This window comes from Crocodylus siamensis, chromosome 3 (genome assembly GCF_052110815.1).
Source record: "Crocodylus siamensis isolate JL-2025a chromosome 3, ASM5211081v1, whole genome shotgun sequence".
Classification (NCBI taxonomy): domain Eukaryota; kingdom Metazoa; phylum Chordata; order Crocodylia; family Crocodylidae; genus Crocodylus; species Crocodylus siamensis.
Window position 1 is genome coordinate 133,096,885 of NC_143397.1, and position 26,951 is coordinate 133,123,835.

A 26,951-nucleotide genomic window follows, 5' to 3' on the forward strand; every position below is an offset into this window, starting at 1 on the left:
TATATATTTTTATCATGCTATCCTCATGATCCTGTTTTGTTACTCCATATTTTGGACTGACTAGTAGCGTGTAGGCATCTGAATAGTTCACAGTACCATCTTTTATCTGTTGGATGACAGAAGGAGCTTTCTGTTTCTTCTCTCCACTGTAAAACTTTGTGGGCTGCTTTGAGGAGGGACAAAAGATATCTACTTCTGTACTTCTCCCTCAAACTTCTGGTTGCTTCAAGAAGGACAGAGGGAAGAAGTCTCTGCTACGCCACTGTTCCTTTAGCCTCTGGTTTTTTGGGTCCTTTTCCCCTGAGAATACACCTAGTGCCTGTTTCTGCTTCTGTTCATGGATGTCCTAGGCAACCCCACTATGATTTCCCATTGTGCTTCTGTTTTGTAGGTTTTTAAACAGCAATACTGAAACTGGCCAGTCTTGTTAATCTTCTCTGCTGGTGTTTTGGTAAAACGATAAAGGGCTGCTTGCTGGATACTGGTGTTTGTAACCTCAGGATGGCATTCATTGCCTTAGTGTACACTGCGTTTTCCTAACATTTGTTGCTGACTTTTATAAGCTTTGTGTATGTGTACATTTTATAAATGTAATTAGCAGTATCATTTGAGTAGATCATTACCAGTAACATAGCTCAAGTGAAGCTGAAGTTTACAAGACCACTATGGAATATATAGTTTCCAAAGCTGCAGCTTCACAAATCTAGACTTTTTATTTTGTTTTAGCTCACAGGATTATGTGATCATCATCTAAGCTGGTAACAGCTTACCAGCTAAGCTGGACACTTCTACCTGTCTAGTGGCAGCCATCTTGGATAAATGTAAATTAAAATACAGAATGTGCAGGGTTTTTTTAAATTAAATTGATTTTCTTTTTCATTTTTACTTTGAACCTTGCTGGGCAGCCATTCTTCACGCAGCTCTTGCCAAGTTTTATGAATGCAAGCATTTTTTAAAAATATGAGCTCATTTTTGTTAAATTCTTTTTGTGATTTGCGTGTGTTTATTCAACCTCAGGTGTCCTGAAACATGCTAATTACAGAATCATTAAAGCAAGTGGGATTGGGCCTGTGTGGAAATGATGCAGGTCCCCATTCTTCAAGAGAAAATTGGTTCTGAAAATCAAGGTTGGGTATCACACATGGCCATATAGAGTACTAGCACTGAAAAGCAACATGTTCATAAGCAGTGATCACAACATTTATAGAAAAAACAGATATGTAATTATACTTTTTTATGCTGTCCTTTCCCACTCCTCTTTTTCCAAGGTCCTCCACCCTGAAGCTTGCAAGTAGAATTTTTCCAATTATCTGAATTGGTCTAATAAAAGATATCAGATTTACCCAAAGAACCCTGTCTGCCATAATTGGTGTATGAAATTAGGATAGCTGCAGCTTGCCACATGGTTGCACAGACCACATTTTTATAATTATTGCTCAGAATACTTTGAACTCATATTTTTGAGCAGGTGATAGACTGCCATATTTGGACTTAGGATGAAGATCAAAGTTCATATCCCTCTGCAGGATTCCTTACCACCAAGCTCATCCTTTGGAATTGTTCCTTTTCTACCTTTTGTGATTGCAGGGTGCTGAAAATCTTTGTTTGATTTCCTAGCACAGGGGACTGGCAGGAATGGCATAGGGGGGCACATGTCCCCCCTGAGGTTGGCCCCTGACTTGGTACCACTCAGGATGGGGTATTTTTTCTGCTGCGCAGGCCAGTGCTGTGTTGTGGGGGGAGGCACTAATTTGCAGCACAGAAATATAGGAATGGATATGGGGCTTTTGGCCCATCCTCTGGCACTCCCACAAATTGTGACACCCCCCCCAACTCCCTGTTTTCTAGCACTGAATATGAGATTGTTGATAGGACTTTTCTTAAGAGTTCTGACCCCCTCCCACCGCCCAAAAGAATCAAGTTATAATGTCTGATGGTACATGTGCTAATAAGTAAAGAAGGAGAAGCAATTAAAGGACTAGTATTCCAAATTGTGTTTTTAGTTGCCTTTTTAAAGTACAGAACCAACATTTTGCTGTGGTCCTCGACTAGAAAGCCATACAAAACTTTGTTTAAATATGTTTACGGCACTTATTTATAATAATAGTTGTACTGGGTGGAATCTGTAAATTCACTGAAAATTGATATTGAATATGTTGTCTGAATACTGCTTTGGTTTAGTTTCTTAAAACACTGAGAGTTGTGCAGTCCTTTCTTGACTAGTAGCATAATGTGGGGAGGAGGGGCAACTGGGACACCAGGCCAAGGTACGGCTTTTGTGTGGGGGTGACACTGGCAGAGCCACCTTTTAGTTACTATTTTTGTATCAGTCTCCCTGGGGCCCTTTGCCAGGAGTGATGCAACCTGCCAGTTAAGAAATTTAGCCAGCCACTTCTTCCCCTAAGTCATGGCAATACCACCCTATGAAAAAAGGACAGATGGAGGTATGTGTCAGATTTTAGCCTGGGCCCCTAATTCTGAAGCTCACTCATATGAACTGCTTGTAGAGATGTGAACCCTTGAGATGCTTTTGACTGAGGTTTTTCTGGTAGCTTGTTGTACCACATGCTAGAAATCTATCTTGTTTTTCTCCCCATTTCAAGGTTTGCCGTTGTACCTACTTGGTATTTATTCCTTTGCTGTTGTAAGCAGAGGGTACGATATCTCTGAATGTTTTGACACTCATTGCTATAGTTCTTGAGTCATGTCTTATATAAGTTTCTTTACTAGGTTTAGGGTTGCTATTTAGAGGTGATAATGTGTTTCTGGTGTAGGTATCATTGAGGCAGGAAGTGTTAGGTTCTGGTTGTGGTGTTTTCTTTGTCCTAATTGCACTCTGTCTTGGTTCCTTTCTTGTTTTTTCTTTTTCACAATCAGTCGTAAAATTGAAGATTAAAAAAAAATAGTGCCTGAAATCAGGCTTTTTTTAAATCCATACTTAGGCCATTACATAGAAGTATGCTGACCTTAAAACAAGATGAGAACCCTGACAGTTTAAAAAAAAAAAAAAAAGCAATGGTAGTTGCAGGAGCACAGTACCTTGAAAGTCAGACTCTTTCTATTTAGGTGTATATGGATTCAGAAACCTAACTTAAGGTGCCTAGATGTGAACACTGCATAATCTGAAATAAGCAAGTAGAAGGAAGAAGTGGGAGGCAAGGAACAGATGTTTGGGTAGTTGGGGAAGAGAAAGTAGAAGACTTATTACAGACCTCAAAGACTGCAGACATGTGATCCAAGACCCTCAGAATCAGAATGAGTGTTAAAAAAGTAACTTGTTAGGTCTGTTTGTTTGTTATTGTTGTTGGACTTTTTGTTGTTGCCATAGCATTTAGATGTTCCATTTTCTAGCTTTTTCCTGTGCCATAAGGACTAGAAACTTATGTGAGAAAGGAAGAAAGAAAATAGATTCTTACACTGTCTAAGAGATGAGGCTTTAAGAAAAGGATCTCATATTGCATGTTCTGATTGTTCTGATCAAACAAGTGCTGGCCACATTGGACTGTTATCAGAGGATGGAGAGGGGAGAACCACTGGGTCCTACCAGACCCAGGAGGTCCTCTGTTCTGTCTCTTAGAGCTTTTCTGTAGGCTGCAGTGCTTCCTACAAATCTTTGCAGGGCTGCAGCCCCACCTTGACCCACTTCTCCCAGTGCTAACCCTGTCATGCTTTTGTTGCTTGTGAGAGAATGTCATTGGTTTTCTGTAGAGCTTGCACCAGGGAACCTCTCCTTTCAGCATTGTACCTAGACTTCTGGCAGCCCTGGGTGAACTTTTAGTATCAGGCCGCCCCTTTGCCAGAGATAATGATAATAATTTTAAAATTACCATTTTTGGCCCTCTTCCTCCTTGTTCTCCTGTGCCTGTATCTGGCCCTGCCACCTCCTCCTGAAATTGGAGCTTTCCATTTCTGTTTCAACTTCTCTGGTCTTGTCCTTATGGAGTGGGGCTATAATGAGATCAAGGGTCTTGCCTACGTGTTATTGCTAGCCTCAAGGGTTCAAAAACCTCAGGAGGGCGCAGTGGATTGTACATTTGTACAATCTTGTGTGAGAGTACATTTGCGGTGCCAGCTTACCCAAATGTAACACAGGTTATTACCTCTCTCTACAAGTTAGTTTATAAGGTGACACTCTGTCCTGCCTTTCACCCAGATGTTTAAGGTGATACTAGCTCTGCAACAAAAGCTCTCAGTGCCATATCGGCACATCCTCCCTGGCCCCCAGGTCTGTTTTGCCCCTCCCTGCAGTTCAAGGGGCTCTTCACTCTGCTTCATCCAGGTGTGGTAAGTTGGCGGGGAGGGGGGCAGAGGGGCTGCAATACAGTCAGAAGTGTAATAGTGCAGCTCTGTGCCCCAGGGTAGCTCTGTGATGTCCTAGGCAGTGCCAGCTCCTGCTATACTGATTGCAGCAGCATGATCAGCCACTGCTGTACCAACAGCTATTTTTCTGTCCCATACCAAGGCAGCATCTTGGGCTGCTGCCTTGGTCTTTACCTCTGTCCCCGTTTTTCCTATTCATGCTATGAAGTGCAGTCCTCTTTCTCCCCATACATGATGGGGCAGGCACTCTTTATCCCTTCTCCCAGGTTTGGGGAAACCCTTTTGCCTTCTGAGTCCAGGTGTTGCAGGTAAGGGCAGGAGCCAAAATGAGTCATCTTGTCACTCTGGGGGAGCCCCCTGAGCTGCAAGGCTCTTTCCGCTCCATCTTCCTGCCCTGGCCCTCATGTGAGAACATTAGTTGCTCCTGAGAGGTTTTGGGGGAAACTCCTGCCTGCATCTTGCTGAAGCCCTGGTGGGCTGCTGTCCATACTTCCCTATCCCCTGGGGAACAGCAGCTAGTCCTGGGACGCATTCACCAATTTCACAGGAAGGCTGGAGCATTTTGCCTCATGGTGGCCCTGTCTTTAGCCTTGCCTGAAAGCTTGGGACTTAAAAAACCCATGAGAGATGGCTGCTCTGCTCAAGGCAAAATACTACAAGACTCTAGATAGATGATGGTATTTGGGTTGTACAGCACTGTAGAGATGCATGAGTATTTTTTTTAATTAACATACATATGTTCATAGGGCCTGTATGCTCATAGAATTTATCCTAGTTTTCCCCATAGCTTCTTGACAGATTTCCAAGGGGAATTTTTCCAAGGAGTATTTTTGAGAACTCTTTGATTGTTTGAACAATGTTTTATTATGATGCTAATATTTATTCAGCAGAGAGAAACGAAATCCTCTTCTCATCATAATGCATTTTCCTTTGTGTAGTTGATTTCTTGTCAGATATGCATACAGATTTGGGGCTTTTTATGATTTTGTTTTTTGATACTTCCTGCTTGTTGTTGTGTACCTTTTGTATACTTTTTGAGTTGTATGTACTGTGTGTCATTTTGGTAGGAATATATGCATGTTTGCAGCTTTATTGGCCCAGTAGTAAAACAGCTTGACTTTTATTATTTGCCAGTATGGGCAGTGTCACTCTGTGGTACAGCATGAACTGTTACGCTTTTGATGATAATCAACATCTTTTTTTTTCCTTTGCTATAAATATACCAAGAGGGCTTTTCAGGAACTTCTGTTTCCAGTAACACATTTTGCACAACTGTATCTGTCTCATAATTTTGCTTTTGTAGTAATTATGTGTTCTTACTAATTGGTAATTCCTTTAAAACTTCTCAGTTCATTATCAACTCTCCAAACAACATAATTTAAGGAATAATGTATATCCTGACTGTTCATACCCAGGCTGAAATTCCATCCAGAGTTTCTGGTGTCATTGCAGAACCAAGATGGAATTACAGCTTTAATTTATGTACTTTTGGGGGGATACATTATTTATTATCGTACATTAGAAAATGATTAATCTCTGCTTGTGCTGCAAGGCTGGCCTACAGCTAAAACCCCAGGAAGTGCTGAAATGTAGTGGCACTTTTTGAGCAGCTTCAGCTCTAGGAAGCTGTCAGAATACTATTTAAAAACTTCGAGAGCTGATTTTCCCTGAAGCTCTAAATGGTGATAATTCCCTGATAATTTTCATTTAGCCAACTGTAAATTTTACTACCTCTCGTCTCAGGTTTCAGCCAAACATTTGTCTTAACTTAGGGTATTCATCACATGGATGAGGTTAGTTGCAATATGCTTTAATAGGCCCCAACTCAGCAAAGCAATTTAGTATATGCTCGAGACCCACTGAGGTCAAGGAATCTGGGCTTTAATGTCTACATTTCTACCACACTGGGGCTTCTCTGTAGCTTGCCCTCTTCCTTCTAAAAAACAAAAGAAAACAAAGTTTAAAAAAAATTTTAATCAGTTCTTTCCGTTTCCATTCCCATGTATATTTTATCCTTATTTTTATTTATTTTTAATAATTTTTGTATTGATAACATTTCAGTTTTATGAGCTTTACTGATGCTGGTAAAATTGGTAATTGGGCTTTGTGAAAAAGTAACTTGTGACTAGCTCAGTGATTCTTAATTGGGGTGCTGGGGCAATCTGGGTTGCCTTGAGATCCTTTCAAGGGTGTTCCAGGGTGCAACACAATGTTAGCACAGGTGGGTGTGCAAACATTATTCACAAGATAAATCCAGAGATATTTCCAATTGGAATCTCCATTAGTCAAAAACCTTTCTCACCCGTTGTGGTCTTCTTGAGCTGAGTTGTTTGCAATAGGGTAATTGTTTTATTTGTTTTCTTTAATCGAAAAACAAGTCAGAACTAAGAGCTGGCATCTTCTGAAGTGTGCCTTGAATTGAGCAAGAGGTGCTTTGGCTCTAAAAAGGGTGAGGACCGCTGAACTAGTTGTTACCACAGTAGCTACCACAATAGTCATTACAGGGTTAAGCCAGATTCTTCCTTCACTTAAACCAGTTTCAGTGGGTTTCATCTTTTACATCTCAGAGGAGAATTTTGCCCACCCAATTTTACAGTGCAGTGCAATGATTTCAAATGCAGATGGAGAACAGTTGCCTCAGCAAAAAATGTCCTCAGGTAGCATAAGGCCCTGCTTCTAAGTATGCAGCTATGTGGTTTTGTGGAGAATGAAGAGATACATTTTTGCAGTTGGGGCTACTGTGCCTACATTTGAAAATCTACATATTTAACAGAAGTCTGATTATTGTTTAAAAAATGCCTCCATAAATATCAGCATTATTTTCCTCCGAGGAAAGAGAGACAGGTATTTGTAGGAGATCAAACAGTTACAAATACCTTAAGAAACTGAGTAACTGAAGTGACTGCTTTATATTGGTATAAAAGTATTATAAAAAATTAAATACTCCTACCTTCTAAGACTGCACTTATATCTAAGGCTCTGGTGACATGTTGAAAACACTAAATTTTCAGTTTTGTAGATTATATTGTCACCAGAAGTTCTGACTAATAATACAGTGCAATATTACAGTCAGATGGTTAGGCAAGGTTCTTTGGGTAGATGTGATATCTTTTATTAGACTGACTAAATAGTTGGAAAAAAGTTCTTTGCAAGCTTTCAGGCAAAAACACCCCCCTTCTTTGGGGAAAAAAAAAGAGTTTATATATATATATATTCATGTTATATAGACAGCATCTAGCATAAGCTTTTCTTCAGACTCCTTAAACCACATTTAAGGCCCGCAGACTCATGCTCCCATGCACCTGCCCGCAGTCCTTTCTCTAACCAATTGCAGTGTCTTCTTAGTCCTAACTCCAGTCTTGGGGTTTATATTCTCAGTGGCATTGGGAGACTATGCCATTGTTCTAAATTTTCCAAGGTAGAAAAGAAGCTGAAAGGGTGACAAAAAGTGAAAATGTAAATGAGTAGAAGTTTGGAAGACAATGTGTCGAGATGGGTGGCGGGAGGTGGGGAATGTGTGAAGATATGTAAATGGTCAGCTTCAGGCAGATACCTGGTGAAATCAGATGTCAGGCTGGTTATAATGTGTCATAAATCCAGTGTCTATATTAAGTCCATGATTTTTTTGTATCTTGTAGATTTATGAAGTGAATTTTGTAGGCTTGTCTGTGAAAGGTGTTTTGTAAATTCCCTTTAAGGATTAGAACTGAGAGATTAAAGAGGGAGTGATTGTTTTGTGAGACGTGTACACCGATAGGTAAATAGATATTTTTGTCTTTCATGGATTTTAGGTGTGCGTTCATTCTAGTATACAGTTGTCTGGTTTCTCCTACATATTTTCCATCAGGGCATTTGGTGCACTGGATGAGATATATTACATATCTGGAGGTGTAGGTGTAAGATCCAGGAATAGTGATGGTTCTGGTTTGGGGTGTAGTTGTGGCACTGGTGGAGATGTGTTGGCAGGTTTTACATTTCTTATTCTGGCATGGTCTGGATCCATTTGATGTGGTTTGGGTCATAGGGAGTTTGCTTCTTTTGGTGAGGTTAGTGAGGTACGGTGCTTGTTTAAAGGCTAGGATGGGTGGTTCTGGAAAGATCTCTTTAAGAATTAGGTTGTCTTCTAGTCTGGGTTGCAGTTGTTTCAGCATTTTCTGTATAGGTTCCAAGGAAGGATGGTATGTCATAACAAATTGTGTGCAGTTTGGGAGGGATTTTCTTTTTGTACTGCAGCAATTCTTCATGGTATTTGGGTGGATGGTTAAAAAGACAACTTTTTATCATCTTTTTAAAAATAGAAACAGACCCCCTGCCTCAATGGTGGTATGAATAGTAGACCTAGCAGAGGGAGGCTTTTGCTGAAATCTAAATTAGTTGGTCAAATTATAGATCAGAAAAAATAGAGGTTATAAAACAAATGTTGATAGTCCCTAACTATTACAGTATGTCCAGAAACCAGTGTATAAAAAGGCATAAATATATAGGCAGCATGACTGAAATACAACTCTTATATAAAACCAAGATTATAAGGATTTGTACCAGGAACTCCTTGGGATTAGAAGAACTGATCCATCAGGCAGTATGTCCTGTTTCGGCGTATGTCCCGGAGTGCTGCCTGCAGATTCTTCACATGCAAGTATTGCGGTAGTTTTTAGCCACTGGATCCACATCTCTTGCTCCATACAGGCCTATTACGGGTCAAGGATGGACCTTTTCCACATCACTAGGAGTTGTAGAACCCCACTCTCTGGAGCTGTCAAGCTCAGGAAATGTCTAAGTTTGGTTTTGTGGAGGACATAAATGGGGGACATTGTTTTGTATGAAATTCTGTCCTGTGCAGTTGTCCAAGATAAAGTACCTTTTAATCCTCCAAACAAGCCTTAAGTGGTGTATATGTCTTGTGTTGACTTTCTGCATGAGTTGCAGCCTTAAGTGAATTTCTCCACATATGAATAGGCCTAGTGTAGCAGGTTAACAGAGGAAATTGTTTGTTTTAGGTATGAAATTGTTTTATAACTCATTTATGAAAGTTACGTAGATCTGTGAACTCTTGTGGAGCATTGGATAGTAAGAATCTTGCATGTATAGCTTCCGAATTTTTTCTTTTACTTCTGTTTTGCTCAGAGATTTATTGCTGTTTTCATAGAGAGGATGACATTGCTGTAAGTTTTTGGATTTGTTGCGGCATGCATTTGAAGCTGAAGGGAATTAAAGTGTGACCAGCTGGGCAGTGATTCATGAAGGGAGATTCCACAAGACCGACTCAGGTAGATTGTCATTCAGAAATAGAGCTGACAGCTGCGGGCCTAGTTATATTAAGCTATCCCAGTCTAAGGGTTGGATAGTGTTCTAAAAAGCATGGAGTATACATTCCCGTATTTCGGAAGGCAGGCCTGTGGTTAAACTGCCATTGCTTCGTTGAACAGGGCAACATCAAAGACAATGTGGAGGAAGTGAAAGAGAAAGACAGAGAGTGGCTTTTAAAATAAGATTTGGGTCCGAAGCATGAATGGTTCACATCTGCTGGAAAGTGATTTTTAGGTGAGGTAAATACAAGCCTAAAGATTATATACTGGGGCAGCCCTTTCTTTTCTGTCCCCATCTTCTGGTCCTTCTCCCCTTTCATGCAAACTTGTGACTAATTGATGCAAGTACACTGATTCCAAGCTTGGGACATGTTGTATTCTTCACAGTATGGACTGCTGTGCAGGGCAAGTTTTGACTATCAAAATTACTATTTGATAGTCATGTTTTTTATACTGTGCTGACATTTAGGGCTGGGCTCTGCTTGTCTTGGGTGTGCTGTATGAGCTTGCAAAGTTATGTGATTGAAGTTACTTCAGTTTACTGTCATATAATGAATGATTAATGGTATAATTTATATTTTCAAGATACATAAACAACGCAGCATAATTAAGTGATGCAGTTAAATATTTCCAGGAGACAAGGCAGAGTGCTAGGACAGAAAAGGGGACTTCTTTTATATAGTGTTGGCTTGTATTTTTTTCATATATATGAGCTTTTCCATGCCAAGTTCCAGTAATAATTGGCAGCTGCTATATTGTCCTGAAAAAAGATGCTTCAAGTACTTGAAACTGTCAGTAGGAGTAAAAGAAGTGAAGTTTGTATTCCAAGGTAACTTTGTGGCTAAGTGGCATCATTTCCTGTCCTGGCTTCTTGTTCCTTGAAATAGTGGAAGCTTGGAAAGCAAAGAAGACAACATTATCAGAAGGTTAGGGTAAGGAGTTAATAGCAGTTCCCCTGACTGGTTAGGTTAACAGTCCTGTTTATGGATTTTTGAACAAGTTAATCTCTAAGGTACCACCCTGCCCTGTCTTCAGCCTGACTACAGGCTAACATCTAACTACCTGTCTCTAATTCTGCTTATATACATGATTAACTTTGCAGATAGATGTGAGTAGTTCCGCTCATTTCCTTTGAAATTAAACACAATCATATGTTTATGCAGAGTTGGGACTTTTCATAATCCATGTAACAATGTGGCCTGGGTTTGAAGAGATTCCCAGCTGGTCCCCTGCGGAATAAAAGTGAGCAGGTCTCAATGAGATAACGAGGTGGAGAAAATTTCTCCTTGTGTTTGTGCATGTTTGTGTGTGAGAGGGAGGAAGACAGAGCATTGTCTGCTAAACATATTTGTATCTCATGTTTGTAGCAACTGATGATCCACCAACTTATATGTTGAAGGTATAGATTTTAAGGCTAGGGACAGAAATGACACACAAACCAGTTGGAGTGATCAGAAACTGGTTTAAACCTGATCACTTCAATCATACAAGAACAGAAGTTCAGTGCACATAAACCTGTTTCAAAATGGCTGAAACTAGTTTAAGATAAATCTGGTTGAATGTAGTAGCAGGTTTAACTAATTGAGGTCAAACCAATTTATGGAACTTCTGTCCCAGACCCCTTTCTGGTTCAAGTTAAATCACAGTGTCCTAGCATCCCAACGTGTTTTGCAGCCCTGTGCTGGACTGTGCTGTCTGATAAAGCAGAGCAGGGCTGGCTCCACCCCTCTACTCCCGAGCTGGAATAGTGCGGGCTGGCTGACAAGGGGGTGGAGGTGGGAAACCCAGCTAGGGATGCAGCCTGGCTTGCCTGGTGGGGGCAGAGCTGGACTTTGTTGGAGTGGTGGGGATGGAAGCATGGGACAGTAGGCTCAGGCAGAACCTCTCCCACCGGCATGAGACCCCACCTAGAGTCTGCCAGCTTTTCCCCCTGCTTGCTGCTGAAGCGGCAGTGAGCATGGCCAGCAGTAGCCTGGACACCATCTCAGACTCAGGCAGAGGGGAGGGAAGGGTATTAAACCCCCTGCCTCCCCTCTCCCACGAGCATGGGACCCCAGCTGGGGTCTTTTGGATTTTCTCCCCTGCTTGCTGCTCGAGTGGTGGGGGTGTGGTCAGATGTTGGTCTGTGCAGCACTGGGCCAGTGCCTGGCCATGCCCCCCTGCTGCTCAAGTGGTGAGGGGAAGCTGGCCGGCCCCAGCTGAGGTCCCATGCCAGTAGGACAGAGGAAGTAGGGGCATTTAATCCCCCCTACCTCTCCCCACTTTGCCTGAGGCACTGTCCGGGCCATAGGCTGGCCACACCCCTTGCCGCTCGGGATCAGACCTGACAAGGGCTGCCCCCCACCTCCAGGCATACCCTGGCTGGGGTCCCTGCAGGCCAGGGTTTGGATTTAAATCCCCCCCAATCATATTCAGACATGCCAGGGCCTGGCCATGCCCCCCCCCCGCCAACTCAGCTTCCCTCCAGCCTTCTAGCCACTGCAGAAGGGAAGGGATGGCTCGCTCTAGTGCCCCTGGCTTGTAGTCTGAGTCATTGCAGGCATGTGACTGCATTTCCAGAATCAAAAGTGAATGTCTGTTCACTTGCTTCTTGGTTTAATCTACGCAGGTTAGACTAACCTGCAAAGATGGAATCAATTCAGGCTTGGGCTTTTTGAATGTCTGTATTTATCCTAAATGGAATGTACTAGTTAAGTTGTTTATGAATGTATATAAAATGTAATGTAAAATTGTATAATGTATATAAAATACAATAAAAGGGATGGATTCTTAAGAGCCACATTGGGGAGGGGCTATGGAATTTTATTTCATGTCCTTCTCTAATGAATGAAGGTACACACCCAAAGAAACACTTGTGCATACAGTCACTTATGTAGATCTGGTTATTTGGATGAAGGGGAAGCAGTTCACTTTCTGACAATATTTTAATGACAGTTTCTTTTTCTAAAAAATACTAGAGAAATACACTTCCCTCCAGTGCGGCAAATTGGGTGAAATGTTATGGTCTGTGTTATGTGGTAGGTCAGAGCAGACATACATAGTTGTCCTTTCTGTTTTTTTAAATCTTTTAATCTGTGCTCAAGGCCTTAAATTAATCACAAATGGAAGAAAGATTCTACTGTATATTGCATTTAAATGTATATGTAGTATAGTGTAAAATATGCATGTCATGACTCAAGCAGGCATCTGTATATACGGGGATGCATGTGCAAGTATCCTTTTTACTACAATGTCATTTATTTAGAGATAAAGTGATAATGTTAACCTTATTTTATTACTGTGCCAACAAACCACTGCTTGGAATTTTTTTCCTTTTTTTTTTTTTAAATCCATTTTAAATCAGTGAAAGAAATTTGTGCTGCTTAGTTTTGTTGCAGAGTGCTGTGATTATGAAGTGGCTTATTTGAAGCTTAGTTTCGTTTTCTGCAGAACGGTGGCCATGCCAGGGTTTTGCTGTATTTTGCTCCCTTACTGTAGCTACAGAAAAGAAACTTTGGGTGTACATTGGAGAATTTTTTAAAAGGGCTGCAGAGTTTTTAACGTTGTGGTAGTCAGTTTTAGGAAAATGAACCCATATTAGATGGCTGACATTAGTATAGGAAATATTCTGCAGTTGTGGGAAGTGCTGTGTTGAGCTTGAATAAATCCTGTGCAGATGAGGGTATGTTCCAGTGAGGCAGTAAGCTCACTGCCTATGCATAGATGGATAATACACATACAAAGAAATTCTGAATTAATTTTTTAGGCTGTATTAGCCACAACACAGAAAGTTGCACACAACAATAAGCAGCCACAGTATGTATTTTCCATAAATCTTGCTCTATTTCTGACGTTCTAACTCATGTTATGAGTCACATTAAGAAAAAAACACGTTCAGTGTGTAAGGGAAAAACCCTTATTCACCCCATCTCCCAAAACCCCCACCAGACACCTACTTGGTCCTGTTTCATCTAAACTAAATGCTAATCTATTTTTTGCTACATGGAGTGGCAGATACTTTTTTCCTGTCTCAAACAGGAAGAATGTTGTCTAAATTTCTATTGCTGAAAGATGTTAGAATCACAAATAACAATTTACATTAGAAAATTAAATATACTAAAGAAATGGATCACTGAAAAGATTTACACTTTCAGTCCACGTAAATCAGACCTAATATGATTCACACATAAAATGCAATTCACAATAAGTAAAAGTAAAGCCATGCCTCAAACCAACAGAAGAAAGTGAATCTAAACCTACTTCTGCCTGAGTAAAACTGTGCTTTTATGTTCATGGAATCAATACTACAGTTTTGAAACAAAAAAACATTTAAAGTTTCAGATCCATTTGGGTTCCTTTTTTTTCAACTCCAGAATTATTTATATTAGTGGCCTTTTTTGGTTGGTTGGATGCTTGCTTTCTTTTTTTTTTTTTTTTTTTCAAAAGGGAGCCTCATTGAGCCTTGGTTACTTATGTACTTCCTATAGTTTTTATCACTGTAATGTCCAGGCACATTAGAGTAATTGTAATACTTCTAGCCTCATCCTATCCTTCTCTGAGTGCAAAGTAATCTTATTACTACTTTACTGATGGGAAAGCGAGTCATAGAGAGGCTGGCTGTCTTGCCCAGGGTCACACAAGAACACTGTGGCAGAGCAGAGCGTTGTACATGGTACTCCTGAGTTCCATGTTTGAGCCCTAACCACTGGCTCATCCTTGCTTTCTGTGTGGTTGCAGTTATTAGTGGATGGAAAATTACATGCAGACATGGAGTTATTAAAAATGCAGGCCTTTAGAACTCAGTATTTCCAATGGTTCTTAAGAAATATCAGACAGTGAAATACAGCACAAAGTAGCACTCATAAAAATAAACCTTGTAAAAATAATTTATCTCACAGATCAACTATCCAGAAAAAAGCGTCTTTGTAATATAAACAAGCTAAACCTCACTTTAGTTTTAAACTGTCATACAAACAGAGGATTGGTATTTATAGGAAGCTCTCAATTGCCTTAGGTATTTTTCATTCATGTCAGGGGACTGCTTGCAATTGTTAATGCAGAGAAACTGTGGATTATACCCACTTTGCCTTTCCCTGTGTTCACAGTGGGATAAATTCATTCCCATGTCTCAGGCTAGTTGAAGGTTTGATGAAATTTGGGAAGGGATCAGTTTTGAAACTAAATTATTACAAGACAGTTTATATAAAAAGGGCTTAAAGGAACACAAATTAAAAATTGCATTTTGTTTGAAAAAAATTGCTGATTAGCTTTGCAGGTGATACTTAAGATTTACTGTTACTGGAGGAATTAGAGAGGGGAAAGTGGGTTGTTTTTTTTTCTTATTTATCTTCTGCTTTTCATACAATTTGGTGTATAGCCTGTTTTCACCGTTTCCCCTGTTTAGGCAGTGAATTTCCCTTGCTTGTGTGCCTCTTCCATATAATAAAGAAGAAAGAAAAAACATTTTAAAAAGATAAGTAAATATGGTTGTAAAGATTATAAAATTTGGGACAGGCACATTACCCAAAAAGCTGTTTGTTATTGTTGTTAACGAGATATTACTAATAATGCAGTGTTGTAAATACATGTGACAACTAACAGAGTATATTCTGTCCCTCCTGGGGAGAGGGAATGTAACCCTATGGAATAAGAGGTTGGGTGGAAAGGTGTATAATAGGTTCTGTGGTTATATTAATAAAACACATATCTCAGTTGCTTCATAATTTTTCTTCCTTTTTCTTTGTAAGGTGAAGGGAAGATTGGTGTAAGTAGGCTTGAAAGAAGAAAGGGTATTTGGGAGAAGTTTGAAGGAGAACTTCCATTAGGAGAGCCAAGGATGTCTTCTTGTATGACTTAAACAGAGCAAAGTGCACTTTAGATGATTGACAAAAAGCAGCCTGGGTGTAGCAAAGCACTTAAGTTTGTGCTTGACTTAAATATTTCTAGTTACCCCCTTAGAGTCAGTGTTGATTTGCTTTTTGTTAGGAATGTATTGGAGTACCTTGGTGAATTAAGATGAAATAGTAAGATATCATTTAAAGACCTCCTGTCCAAATAGTGTGGTCTTTTCTTCTTGTGCTTGGAGAAAGGAAGAGAGAATATATTATAAAGAGCATATATTATAGGTATGCTCCTATAAAGTACTGGGAAGCGTTGTTAGGATTTGGCACCATGCTACTACCCATCTTCTAAAAGCATGTAATGTTACCCCAATAGGCTTGGTGTGAGAACCTGTCTGACAACTATGACAGACTGTAGTTTCTGGATACAATAGTCAGTAGTTCACAGAGTCCACTACCAAGCTGTGTTACATGTTGGTGCACTTATGGTAGTAATTCATGCTGGAGAAAAGAAAGTGGATGAGGGAATAACTGAATACCAAACGCCATTGCAAATCTCAATAGTATTGCTTAGAAAGCAGGTTTACATGAGAGCTTATTTTTTTCTATATCCTGTCTCCTCTTGATAAAAGGGAGTGGATTTGGCTGCAGTAGTATTTTTACACCTCACCAATTCTCTTTCCACCCAAATGAAGGAAGACATTTGTTTCTCTGAATTAAGATTTTCATTACTGATCTCTGAAAGCAAGCCATTCATTTGCAACTTGTGCTGCTGCCCAGATAACATTTGGTTGGAAGTTAATAAATCCTGGGAGCAACAGAAAGTTTAGGGTTTGGGCTCTGCTGTCCCCTCTAGACAGAGATGCTATGCAGTGTTTCTGTTGAAATTCCCCCTTTTCTACAGTATATGGCAAACGTTCACTGGGCAGTTATCTTTCAATAAACAAGCAGCTCAAAATCAAATTGAACTTAGCCAGATTATAGTTCGGCTGGAATTTAAAGTTACCCTTACTTATTGGGTAACCCTTTTGTGAAGCAGGAAGCAAAAGAAAAAAAAAATTGGAACTAATATACTATGGAAATTGCCTTGATTGCTTCAAAAGCCAAGCATCTTAATTTTTCCAGAGCCTTTGTATTTTAAGTATGAAGAGCATACACAAATTCCACATACCTTAGAACTTCTGAGAGTGGCTGGGACCAGATCCTGAGGCGCACCACTTGGGACATGCCTATGCAAATACAGGAACCCCAGGTTTCCCATTGCAGACAGTGGATTTCTTGGGCACATGTCTGTGCAACTGGGAAGATGTCCTGGAAAACAGAGATGTGCGAGAATCCAAATGGGGAACCTAGGCAGGTGCTCCTGAGGTCTCAGTGGCCCATTACTATCACATGCTCTGGGGATGGGAATGGGAATTCTGGCATGCACAGGTTTGGGCCCCTGGAAGTGCCTTCCTGGAGCAGGTAGAGAGCATGGACACCTCTGCCCGCACTCTCCCAGTTTAAAGGAAACCGTTGTCTGCTGCAAAATTGCAGCACAAATCCATGCCACCTATGTTGTGGTCACAGATTTTGGCTAGGTGTGGCATGACAACGGGCAAAATGTTTACAGCCTCTCTAACATCTTCATGCGCTTACTTCAGATGATTATACATTTTAAAAATATATTATCAACGATTTTACATTTACATATTCATGTTTTAAAAAAGAACCGTATCTCCTGGGACAGAATGTTGAGATAGGTGGTTAGGAAATGAAAACTCATCTGTTCCCATATTGGTGCTCACTGTGCCTTGCCCCTCAGGGAATGAACCTTCAATCAGTTCAGCAGTAGCTCTAGTCATGAAGAGTAAACTGGCATGATGAGAATTCGGATTTGCAATGTAGTGGCTCTTTCCCCAGTCAATGTTCAGATGTCCATGCTCTGAAGTGTCTAGACAGGCAAGGTTGGATGATTGAGCTCATCCAACACCACCTCAAATGTGCAAGTACAGCCTTCGGATGCTGAGGAAACATGTGTTCAAAGATCACAGCATCGGATCTGAAACCAAGCTCATGGTTTATCAAGCAGTTGTGATTTTTACCTTACTGTTTGGAGCTGAGATGTGGACAAGGTACAGGAGATACCTCAAATCATTGTAGAAGTACCATTAATCCTGCCTGCAGAAGATCCTTTGAATGCAGTGGGAAGATAGATGCATCAATATTAGTATCCTCTTGCAAGCAAACACCATGAGAATTGAGGTGACGATTATCCAACATTAACCTTGCTGGGCTGACCACATCATCCAGATGTCTGACTCCAGACTCCTGAAGCTCAGTCAAGGCATACACTCAAGAGGAGAGCAGAGAAAGCGTTTCAAGGGCATCCTCAAGGCCAACTTGAAAAAATGAAACATTGATATCAACTTGTGGGAGATTATCACCCAGGACTACTCCAAATGGAGGAACAGTCCACTGCAAGGTTCTTAGTGCTTTGAAGCCTTATGATGACAACAGGAGACGGAAAAGTAGGAGTGGCAGAAACAGTGTGTCATGGACCAAATCAAGAATTCAGAGCTACCCACCCCACACAGATGCATGTGCCTGCGTTGCAGCAGAGTCTGTTGATCCCACATTGGCCTCCTTATCCATCTTCAGACCCACAGATAAGACAATCATGGAAGACAGTCATCTTTGACTGTGAGGAATTGCCAAAGACAGGCAGGCGTTCTAAAATAAAGGCTTGTTCACATCATCTTTGAGTCCACTGCCACCAACTGAGGAGAGCCTTTGAAAAATAAATCACTTCCTTAGCACAAAGAGGAACATGGTGCAGAACTGGCTTGCTATGCCCTATTAAAATGATGAGCAAGGAGCTACCCTTGCTGGATTAAGGCACAACTGTAGTATGCTTGGGCCTAGGGCCACTGGTACAGAAGCCATGCACTAAGGTCAGGATTTTAGTGATAAAAAAACCATGACGTGTTAGTCTTTATGTTTGCAAAGCAGTAATATAAAAATAGAGTGTAGCAGATGTAAGATGTAGAGTATAAGTGTGCAGATCAACTTTGGCTCAAGGGAGGGCAACAGAAACCACTGAAGTCAGAGAAGAAGCCAGTTAAGCCCCTGTATACCACCAGAGCAGAGGAGGCCAGAGTTCATAACAGTGCTGGGGCAAGGGAACAGAGGGGCCCCACAGTTGCCAGGGGAGGAAGCATGGTGTCAACAGTTCTTCATCCTCCATTGTTATCAGTGCTACTTTTAAGTGACCCCCATGTGGGAGTATATTGAAGGGTCCTTGTTGCCATAAACTGTCCCTGCCTCCATCTTGATGCATGTCTGAATAGAACCATGCATGGCCTGTTTCTGTCCTGCCCAGTGGTGGGGCTAGCAAGGAATTTGGCAGTTCCAGATGTGCTCACCTCTTCTTATCCCCCACTGCACAGAGAAAGAGGATAGCTATCTACCTAGTATGAGAACACTGGGAAGGACTCTCAATATCCTCTCCTCCCCCACCTCCACAGCATTCATATGGGGAGGCATAATCCAGCTCTTCCTGTGTAGTTTGTCCTGGGGTTTAATTCTTTCTTTCTTGATTCTTTGTTTCCATTGCTGTGGTTTTCTTTGGTTTTGATCACAGTCAGACATGTTAAAGCAATTAAATATAAATTGACTGGGATGGAAAACTAGCTTGGTCAGTTCAGCCCAGACAGCATCCTGAGAGAGACGTAAGTCTGAACTGAGACAGAAGAAAGATCCTCTGAGTTGCCAGCTCAAGTTGTTTTATTATGAGACTTAAAATATGTGTTTGGGACAATTAGTTCCTAAACTGTAATAACGGAGACAAATTTGAAAACATGACCCAAGTGCACATAAAAGATTCAAAGGCTAGAGGGAAAAATAAAAATGAAGCTTCTTCCCCACCCCTTTTCCTAAAAGTCTCTTGACATTTAAGCCGTATCTCATGAATTTGAGGGAGGGAGCTACTGATCAGTTTTGAGTTTCTGGGGTTGGCAATACCATATATCTGATGTGTTTGTGATATCAAAGTATCCTGGCAGGGTTGAAGGTCAGGGAGTTACTGCAGTATGTGTGAAAACAGACCCAAATTCTCTAACTTTGTTTTAGACATAACACTGAAAAAGGTACTTTTTGATAAATTTGCTTCTTTGTTTGACACTGCTAGGGAGCTGGGCAGACAGGGTGCATCCAGCTCAATGGAACAGGGCGAGGCAGAGAACACAAATTGCTCCTTCCCTTTGTTTTCAGGTGCACCTATTGCTCCAACAGGGGGAACAGAGAGAGGAGCTGAAGTCTTGGAGGGAGCAGGCTTGAACCAGCCTAAAGGATAATACAGCCTGAATAGCTCCCTATTCATTAGGAAATCCTGGGAGAAAAGTGCTCATAAACGCAGGGCTTTGCCTCAGTAGCAGAGCCAAGCTCATAAATTTTATAGAAAAATCAAGTAATTTAGAACCGTATTTGCAAATCTGCTAAAATGCATATTTGCAGAATCCAGCAGATGTGCCCACAGGTGACTATCAGTGCATGCAACTCACATGATTACATGTTCACACTGGGAGATTAACTGTGACTTAAGTTGCTCAGTGTGCATAAACAAATTTCATTTACACATAGAAGTGTAGTCTGAGAGCAGGTGGTGGCTGCAGTGAGAGCACATGAACATTTACAGGCATGCCACTCCTTTCTGATTTTGATACTTGGCTCACAAGATTATGATGTGGCAAAAACGAGAGGACCAGTTTAGACTATTTTGCTTTACACTTTGAAATGTGAGATTGCATAAATCGATTGTGATTCCCCTTTTTAGAAATCTGAAATCATTTTTTCCATCACAGTTGGGGGGGGGTTGAAATTGACAGACTCAGATTTGTCACTCCTTTTTCAGTAAGTTAAACAGATCATGTGAAGTGTACAGCAATTTAATATATGCTACTTATATATGCTACTTTAGATAGTAAAATACATATTACAAAGGGCCCTGTTTCAGGAGCTGTAAAGCCATTCTGTGACCACAGTGAAATTTTTCAGCCTCCCACATTTGCTTAAAGCTCAAAGTAAGACAGCAGGGCTATAAAAGTATAGCCCAGTGAGCAGCATTGCTGCTTTGATTTTCTAGGAGACAGATTGTCTGATAACTTTTTTGTGTAGTACCCTACACATTTTGATTTCAGCGAGCTGCTCTGTGGAGTAGAGTATTAATTTGACAAGGATGTGCATCACTTACCTGTTTACTTACCTAGCCTACTTTATCATGCTATCTGTGAAGTAAGAAAGTACTGTTCTCTGCTGACGATCTGTAGCACAGAGTGATTAAAGTTAATATTTAAAAAGTGACTTAACAGCTTAAGACCTGTTTTAAGAGTCCAAGTATCATTTAAAGCGGTGGTTCCCAGCCTTTTTTTTCCCTGAGGACTGGCATGGGAGTGGGACTGGGCACATGGAGCCGGTGGCCTCCCTCCCGGGAATGTCACTGCCAGCAGCAGAAGCTGCTCATCCAGGTGGACAGACAGGGGTCTGAGTGGGGGGCTTGTGCTACAACCCAGCAGCCAACCCTTCATGGCCTTGATGCTTAAAGCGGTTCGTTTCCCTGGAGGCCACCAAAATCACAGACACACACTCATCAGATGGCACAAAAGGTGTATTTGCAAATCGGGTCAGAGCAGAGTCAAAAACTCAGATTACTCTGAACCCACCAAGGAATTTTGCAGGCTGTATTTATCTTTTTCCTCCTGGGCACGTGTGCAGAAACAGGAACTCTTACAGCTCACTTCCGTTTCATACAAGCATACATGTGGTTACATCACTACATACATCGCATGTATATTATATTAACTACTTAAGTATGCAGGGCGGAGAGGTAAATATGCATCAGCTAATTAAGCATGCTTAGAGACTACTATAGGTCACCAAGAGTTTAAACCCCCCCCCTTTCAAGGACACAGTCAGTTGAATTCCAGCTTCTGTAATCTGTATGAGAAAGGCTAGGGAGAAGCTGGGGGAGAGTCTGCGATTTAGTATAAGAAAAGCTGTGGCAAGGCTGGGCAAGGAAAAAAGTCCTTGACAGTGTTTCTTTCTTATCGGGTGCAAGATGCAAGCTGTGCATTTCTAACAATACTCCATTTCTAACAGCCTGGTACCTGGCCGCAGCCCTGTGGTTGGGAACCTCTGATCTAAAGCCACTTAGGAACTCCTGAAAATGGATCTGTAACAGAGCAGAGAATCTGGCCCTAAGCTTAACACTAGTTCTTTTTTAAAAATAAAATTAAAAAGGACAAAAGTAAAAGCAAGATTAAAAGGGTCATGTTTTGCTTCTGATCTTTACATTCAACCCTCACAACATGAAAAATTTGAAAAAAACAGAAACCCAGGAGTTCAAAGTAAAGGCTGGTGCTCAGTAACTTATACCCATTGTATGTCTTTGAGGTGGGTGAGTCATAGGCAGCTAGTCCTCCTTAGCTTTGAACTTCAAGTCTTGTCTGGATTTTTCACTGCTTTCAAGGATCTCTTGCTCCCACAAGTCAGTGGAAGTGGGTGGGCTTGGCTATGTAGGCCTTGCTCATATTGAGTGTGAATAGTCCCATTGAAATCTGTGGAATCAGTCACGTAAGTGCTTACTAACATGAGTAAGAAATGTGCAAACAAAACCAATGGCAGCAGGAACAGGTACACCAAGATGTGGGTTTTTGGTAAATAATACAAATAGCTGTGAGGAGCAGTAAAGCCATATGGAATATCTCAGCAGGTATTAAGGGAACCAAGGTAAGGGGTTCTAGGACGTTTTCCCTCTTACGCATGTCAGTCTTTCTTCTCAGTTTCTTAGTGCAATTGGATATGTAAAATGTTTTCGAATCTGTGACCACTTTTGGAAAAGCTGCTTTTTTTATATTGTCTGAAGTATTTACAGCCACAGAGAGCCGTGGATAATGATTCCTCCTCTTAATTAAAAAGGCAATGGAAAAAATTATTCAGATTTGCCTGTCTGACATAACTGACAGAAAAGCAAGCAAACAATTTGGCTTAAATGCACATAAAGTTAATTTTTAGCCTTGGTCACATCATAAAATCTCATTGATTTCAGTGGAGGTTGCACAGGTGTAAGTGAGGCATTAATTTGGCTCCCAGGTTTGATAATTATTTGCCCTAAAATTCTTTATAAAACTGTACCTAACATGTCTGGAGTCCAGAAGCAAATGTGATAGGATGGTCTCAAAAGGAATGTGAACTTCTTGCTGGCTCAAAGCACACATTTAATGTAGCAAGGATGGTTTTCCTACTGATACAGCTTAGCGTTTAGGCTTTACATACTGGGTGACATTCATCTCTGTGGTAAATGAAACCAGTTGTTTTACTACATGCTGCATGGGGAACTAGCATGCTGATGTAACACTTAAAAATTGTTTTAAATTCAGAAACATTTATACCTTTCTAATGACAATGGAAGATACCAGAATTGGGTTGTATCAGAGACTCCTCAGTTTCCCTTACTCTCATTTTACTCTTTCTCCCTCTTTCCTTCCTTGGCCATTCTGCATATATAAACTATTGTTGTTTGTGTTTGTTAATTAAGCTGATATTTTCCTTATATCAGTATTAGAAAAAGATGAATACGGCAAGTCTGGAGTGTGTTAGTTGCACAATAATAATAATAGTACATTATCAGTACCTAATGTAACAGCTGTTACTTAACATAATTAATGTTTCTGATTTTCATCTAAGGTGATTGCTCCCCTTCTCTGTGCTCTCTTGAACGAGGTACTTCTTGGGTCATTCTTAAAGAAATGATCATACTTGTATAGCAGATATGTGATTAAGAAATGTTTTAAAGTGGTCTAAACATTACTGAAAAGTGTCATCTGTTGAGCCATCATCAAGGCTCCTTCTGCTCTCTGTACTTAATATACTTGTTTAAGATAATAAATATACATTGGAGAGAGGTCAGGGATTTGCCCTGGGCCACACACCAACCACTGAAAATGACATTTTCATTCTGAATGATTCTTGTTTTATTTTTATTAAAGATCCTGGAGAACAGTGCAAGAGTTTTAATGCGAGACATCAGAAAAAAAACTCTGCAACATCTCATGCGAGGAGAAGAAAGGAGACTTATGTTCGCGTCTTGAAACACTCTCATGATTTGAGGTAAGTGATTCTGCAGATTCTGTCGCAAGTTAGATTGTAATTAATTTATTTACTTTTGAGTTGCATAATATCTTTTTTAAATCTACCTTGATATTTTCTCAGACAAACAGCACACATGCAGATGCATGCACATGTAATTTTGGTGGCAAACACTGAGAAAACAGTACAAAAGTATAGTGCATTTGTCTTGCAGATTAACCAGCTGAGGTCCAGCCTAGCAAATGCTTACACCCATTCACTTTTTGCAGGTTAGTTCCATTGAAATTAATAAGACTTCCTATCTATTTAAAGATAAGCTTACGTCTAAGTATTTGCAAATTCAGGGACCAGGTAATTATATTTTATGATCTTTTCCAAAGAAAACTGTTGTATAAAATAGTAGAATAAATGGCTATACATTGTCTTACCATGAGTAGTGGCATGAGTCATCCCATTTTACAGCAGTCTCCAGGAGTATTTTTGTGTTAAATAGGTGACTTTCAATTATATGTTGTAAAATGTCAACTGGAATATCAAACTTATTAAAATGATCAGTAAGTTCTGTGTTAGCTTTACTATTGGAGCTTGTTGAACCGCATAACCAGTGAAATTCTGAATTTGTGTAGGTAACAGAATCAGTAAACTCTCCGTTCCTGAATTAAATCTGTGAATGGCACTTGGATTTTTGAATAGCAACAGCACAAGTAATTCTGTGACTCAGACTGTATTATGGTGTTTTCATTTAATATTTTTAATAGCGACAACTAATTATGAATTTCTGTGAAGAGCGTCACCTTTCCCATTATTCATCATTTCCATTTTTGCTCTTGTTTGAGTGGATTGACCTTTTACGGGTTTTTTTCTGTATCAAGCAAGGAAAGAAATGTGTGATGGTTGTAAAACTAACCACTGAAAAATATAAATGTAAATATAAAATATATATATTGTATCAGCCTGAATATCAACATCAGCCCATTTATTCTTTTCCCTCTGCAAGTGTTTTGGAAGAGAGAAATTACTGTAAGAAACCTGTGCAGGCGAAGGCCTAGACCAACCGTGCTTAATCTGTTGGCTTTGCAGGCCAGGTGAGTGGTGCAGGTCTGGTCCACAGGCTGGATTGGGCCCCGTACTGCCTCTGTCCGGCCCCACACACTTGGATAGGACCCCAAGCATCCTTGGCTGGCCCCCTGTGCCACTTTCAAGCCCTGAACTGGTTCTGTGTGCTGGGATTGGGCTCTGGGGTCCCATGTGCTGGGTTTGGACCCTGCATGCCTGACTTAGCGCACCGGGCCTGGGGCTCCCCACAGGTCCAGAAATTTGTTAGTAGGGGGAGCAGTGCCACTCTGATGCTAAATTTTTGGACCCATGGAGAGGTTCTCAGGCTGGATGACAAGCTGCTGGTAGATGGTTCTGGCCTCTAGGCCAGTGATTGAGCATCCCTGGCCTAGATAAATTAGCTTATTCTTCTGTCATGAACAAATGGCTAATCATGGCACAGAAGGGGGAGGGAATGTGATTTCAAGATTCTGCAGAGTATGAGACCCAGGGAATCCCTTGCAGATCTTGGTGCATTCCAGTAGAATGCCTGCATCCTCATAAATTTTATCATGATATCCTCTTTCCTTGAGCAGCATGACTGCCTCAGTGGTCAGGGTGCCTCCGATATCTCTTGAGCATTAACTATTCCCAGTGGGAAAGTAAAAGCCATGGAGCTGAAGTTCACTCTTCAGGGAGCACCGTTAGCATTTCTAGGGATTTTCAGTTTACCACAACACTGCACAGAGTTACTGCTCAGCTCTGAGCATGGCTTCATTTGGCCTTGCTCCTCAGTATCCCACAGTAGAGGGTCTACACTCATCTTAGAGAAGGGGTAAAACATATCAGGTGCCTCCTCTCCTCCCCCTCCCCCCATTTTCACACTGCTTGCACAAATTTGGCTGGGACTTGCACTCATTTGTTTCCCTCCTTGCTTCACAACACTGGAGACTGTAAGAAGTCTGTGAAAACTGATTGTGATTTACTTGAGAGGAATGATGCCAATGATTCTTTTGCAATCAGTATAATTAGAGCAGGGGGTGAAATATTTTCTTTCTGGTTGGTGGACTAAGGCCGTGGTTTGAAAAATAAAGGTATTCTCGAAAGCATTTGTGTTAATTATTCCATTTTTAGACATCTTAGTAAACTACTGAAGATTATTTTTCTATATTTGCATTTCTTGAGTTAACGGTTGCAACCCCAAATAGGGGCTCAGTGTCCTTTCAGTGGGGTCATGGCATCCTTAGGTCTATCAGTCCAGTGTGGGGTGGGGTTGTGAAGTAGTTGTTGGTATTAGAAAGGGGTCTTTGCCCCTGTAAGTTTGATAACCATTGCTTCATGTCATCTGAATGCTGGGGTTTGTTCCTTCATCACTTCTAGGGATGAAGACTACTGCTCTCTCAAATGACCTTTTCTTCAGGCAGCAGCTGACAAGAATAGCGTCATAACTCATTAAAGAAAATGTATTGGAATAATACCATTCTGAGGTGTGAGCCATCAGAGTTCACCGTGGTTCTCTCCTATTCTTAGTTTTCCAGTGATGCAAAGCCTTATTTTCTAGTGCCTGTGGAAAACGGGCTCTTGGGCCTTGCAGTCATTTCAGGCCAAAACCATTTTATGTATGCCCTTTTTTCTTTTTTTTAAACACTCATGCCAGTCTGACATTGGAGTGGTGTAACATGTGGTTTTTGTTTTGCACTCCCCATCTAGTTTCTATCTTTGAGCCCAAAGTAAAGGTGACATTAGAAATTCAGAGGTGTATATATCTTCAGTGCATCCACATCACTTTTCTTAATCATCATAATAATGGTCATCTTTCTGTTGCAGTCACAGAATGTCTCTCCTCACATGGAGGAGCAAATGGGTATTGTGTAAAATGTATTGCATAGCTCTTGTTCATCAGGTCTCCTAAACCTGGGGTGTTCAAACTCTGCATCTGGCCCCAGGAGTCATGTTGTCCATTTCACTGGGCTTCTCCTCCTGGGTCTGAAAATTTGGCAGTGGCGGAGTGTTGGCAGTGTTAATTGCTGCTCCCTTACTGCCAGATTTCCAGACCTGTGGGGAATACTGTGAGCTGGAGGGGAAGGCCTTGCGCACTGGATTGGACAAAGTGGGATCAGGGTGATAACTCTGCGGATTCAGCTGCAAACCAGTGCCACTCTACTCATCCAGTCCACAGGCCCAAAAGGTTGAGCACCACTGTCCTAAACCATTAGATGAGAGTAGCTTCTGAAGAAAAAGATGGCACTGCTTAGATTTTTTTTATAGTTTATAAAGAAAGGAATATAGTATCTTTTGTTTCTAGGTCAGCAGCATTAGTTCCCAGAAAAACTTGTGTTAAGTGGCA

General features: G+C 40.9%; 1 protein-coding gene across 4 annotated transcripts in view; it reads left to right on the forward strand.

The window, feature by feature from the left end:
- Window positions 1-26,951, forward strand: part of ATXN1 (ataxin 1) — a 274,246-nt gene that overhangs the window by 55,431 nt on the left and 191,864 nt on the right. For 3 of the 4 annotated variants that reach the window (XM_090039240.1, XM_090039241.1, XM_090039243.1), the window contains one exon: window positions 23,470-23,590. The gene's annotated coding sequence lies outside the window, so the exon portion shown is untranslated. Of the gene's footprint in view, window positions 1-23,469; window positions 23,591-23,783; window positions 23,841-26,951 lie in introns of those variants that run through there. The other variant, XR_016441345.1, reaches the window with a different exon arrangement.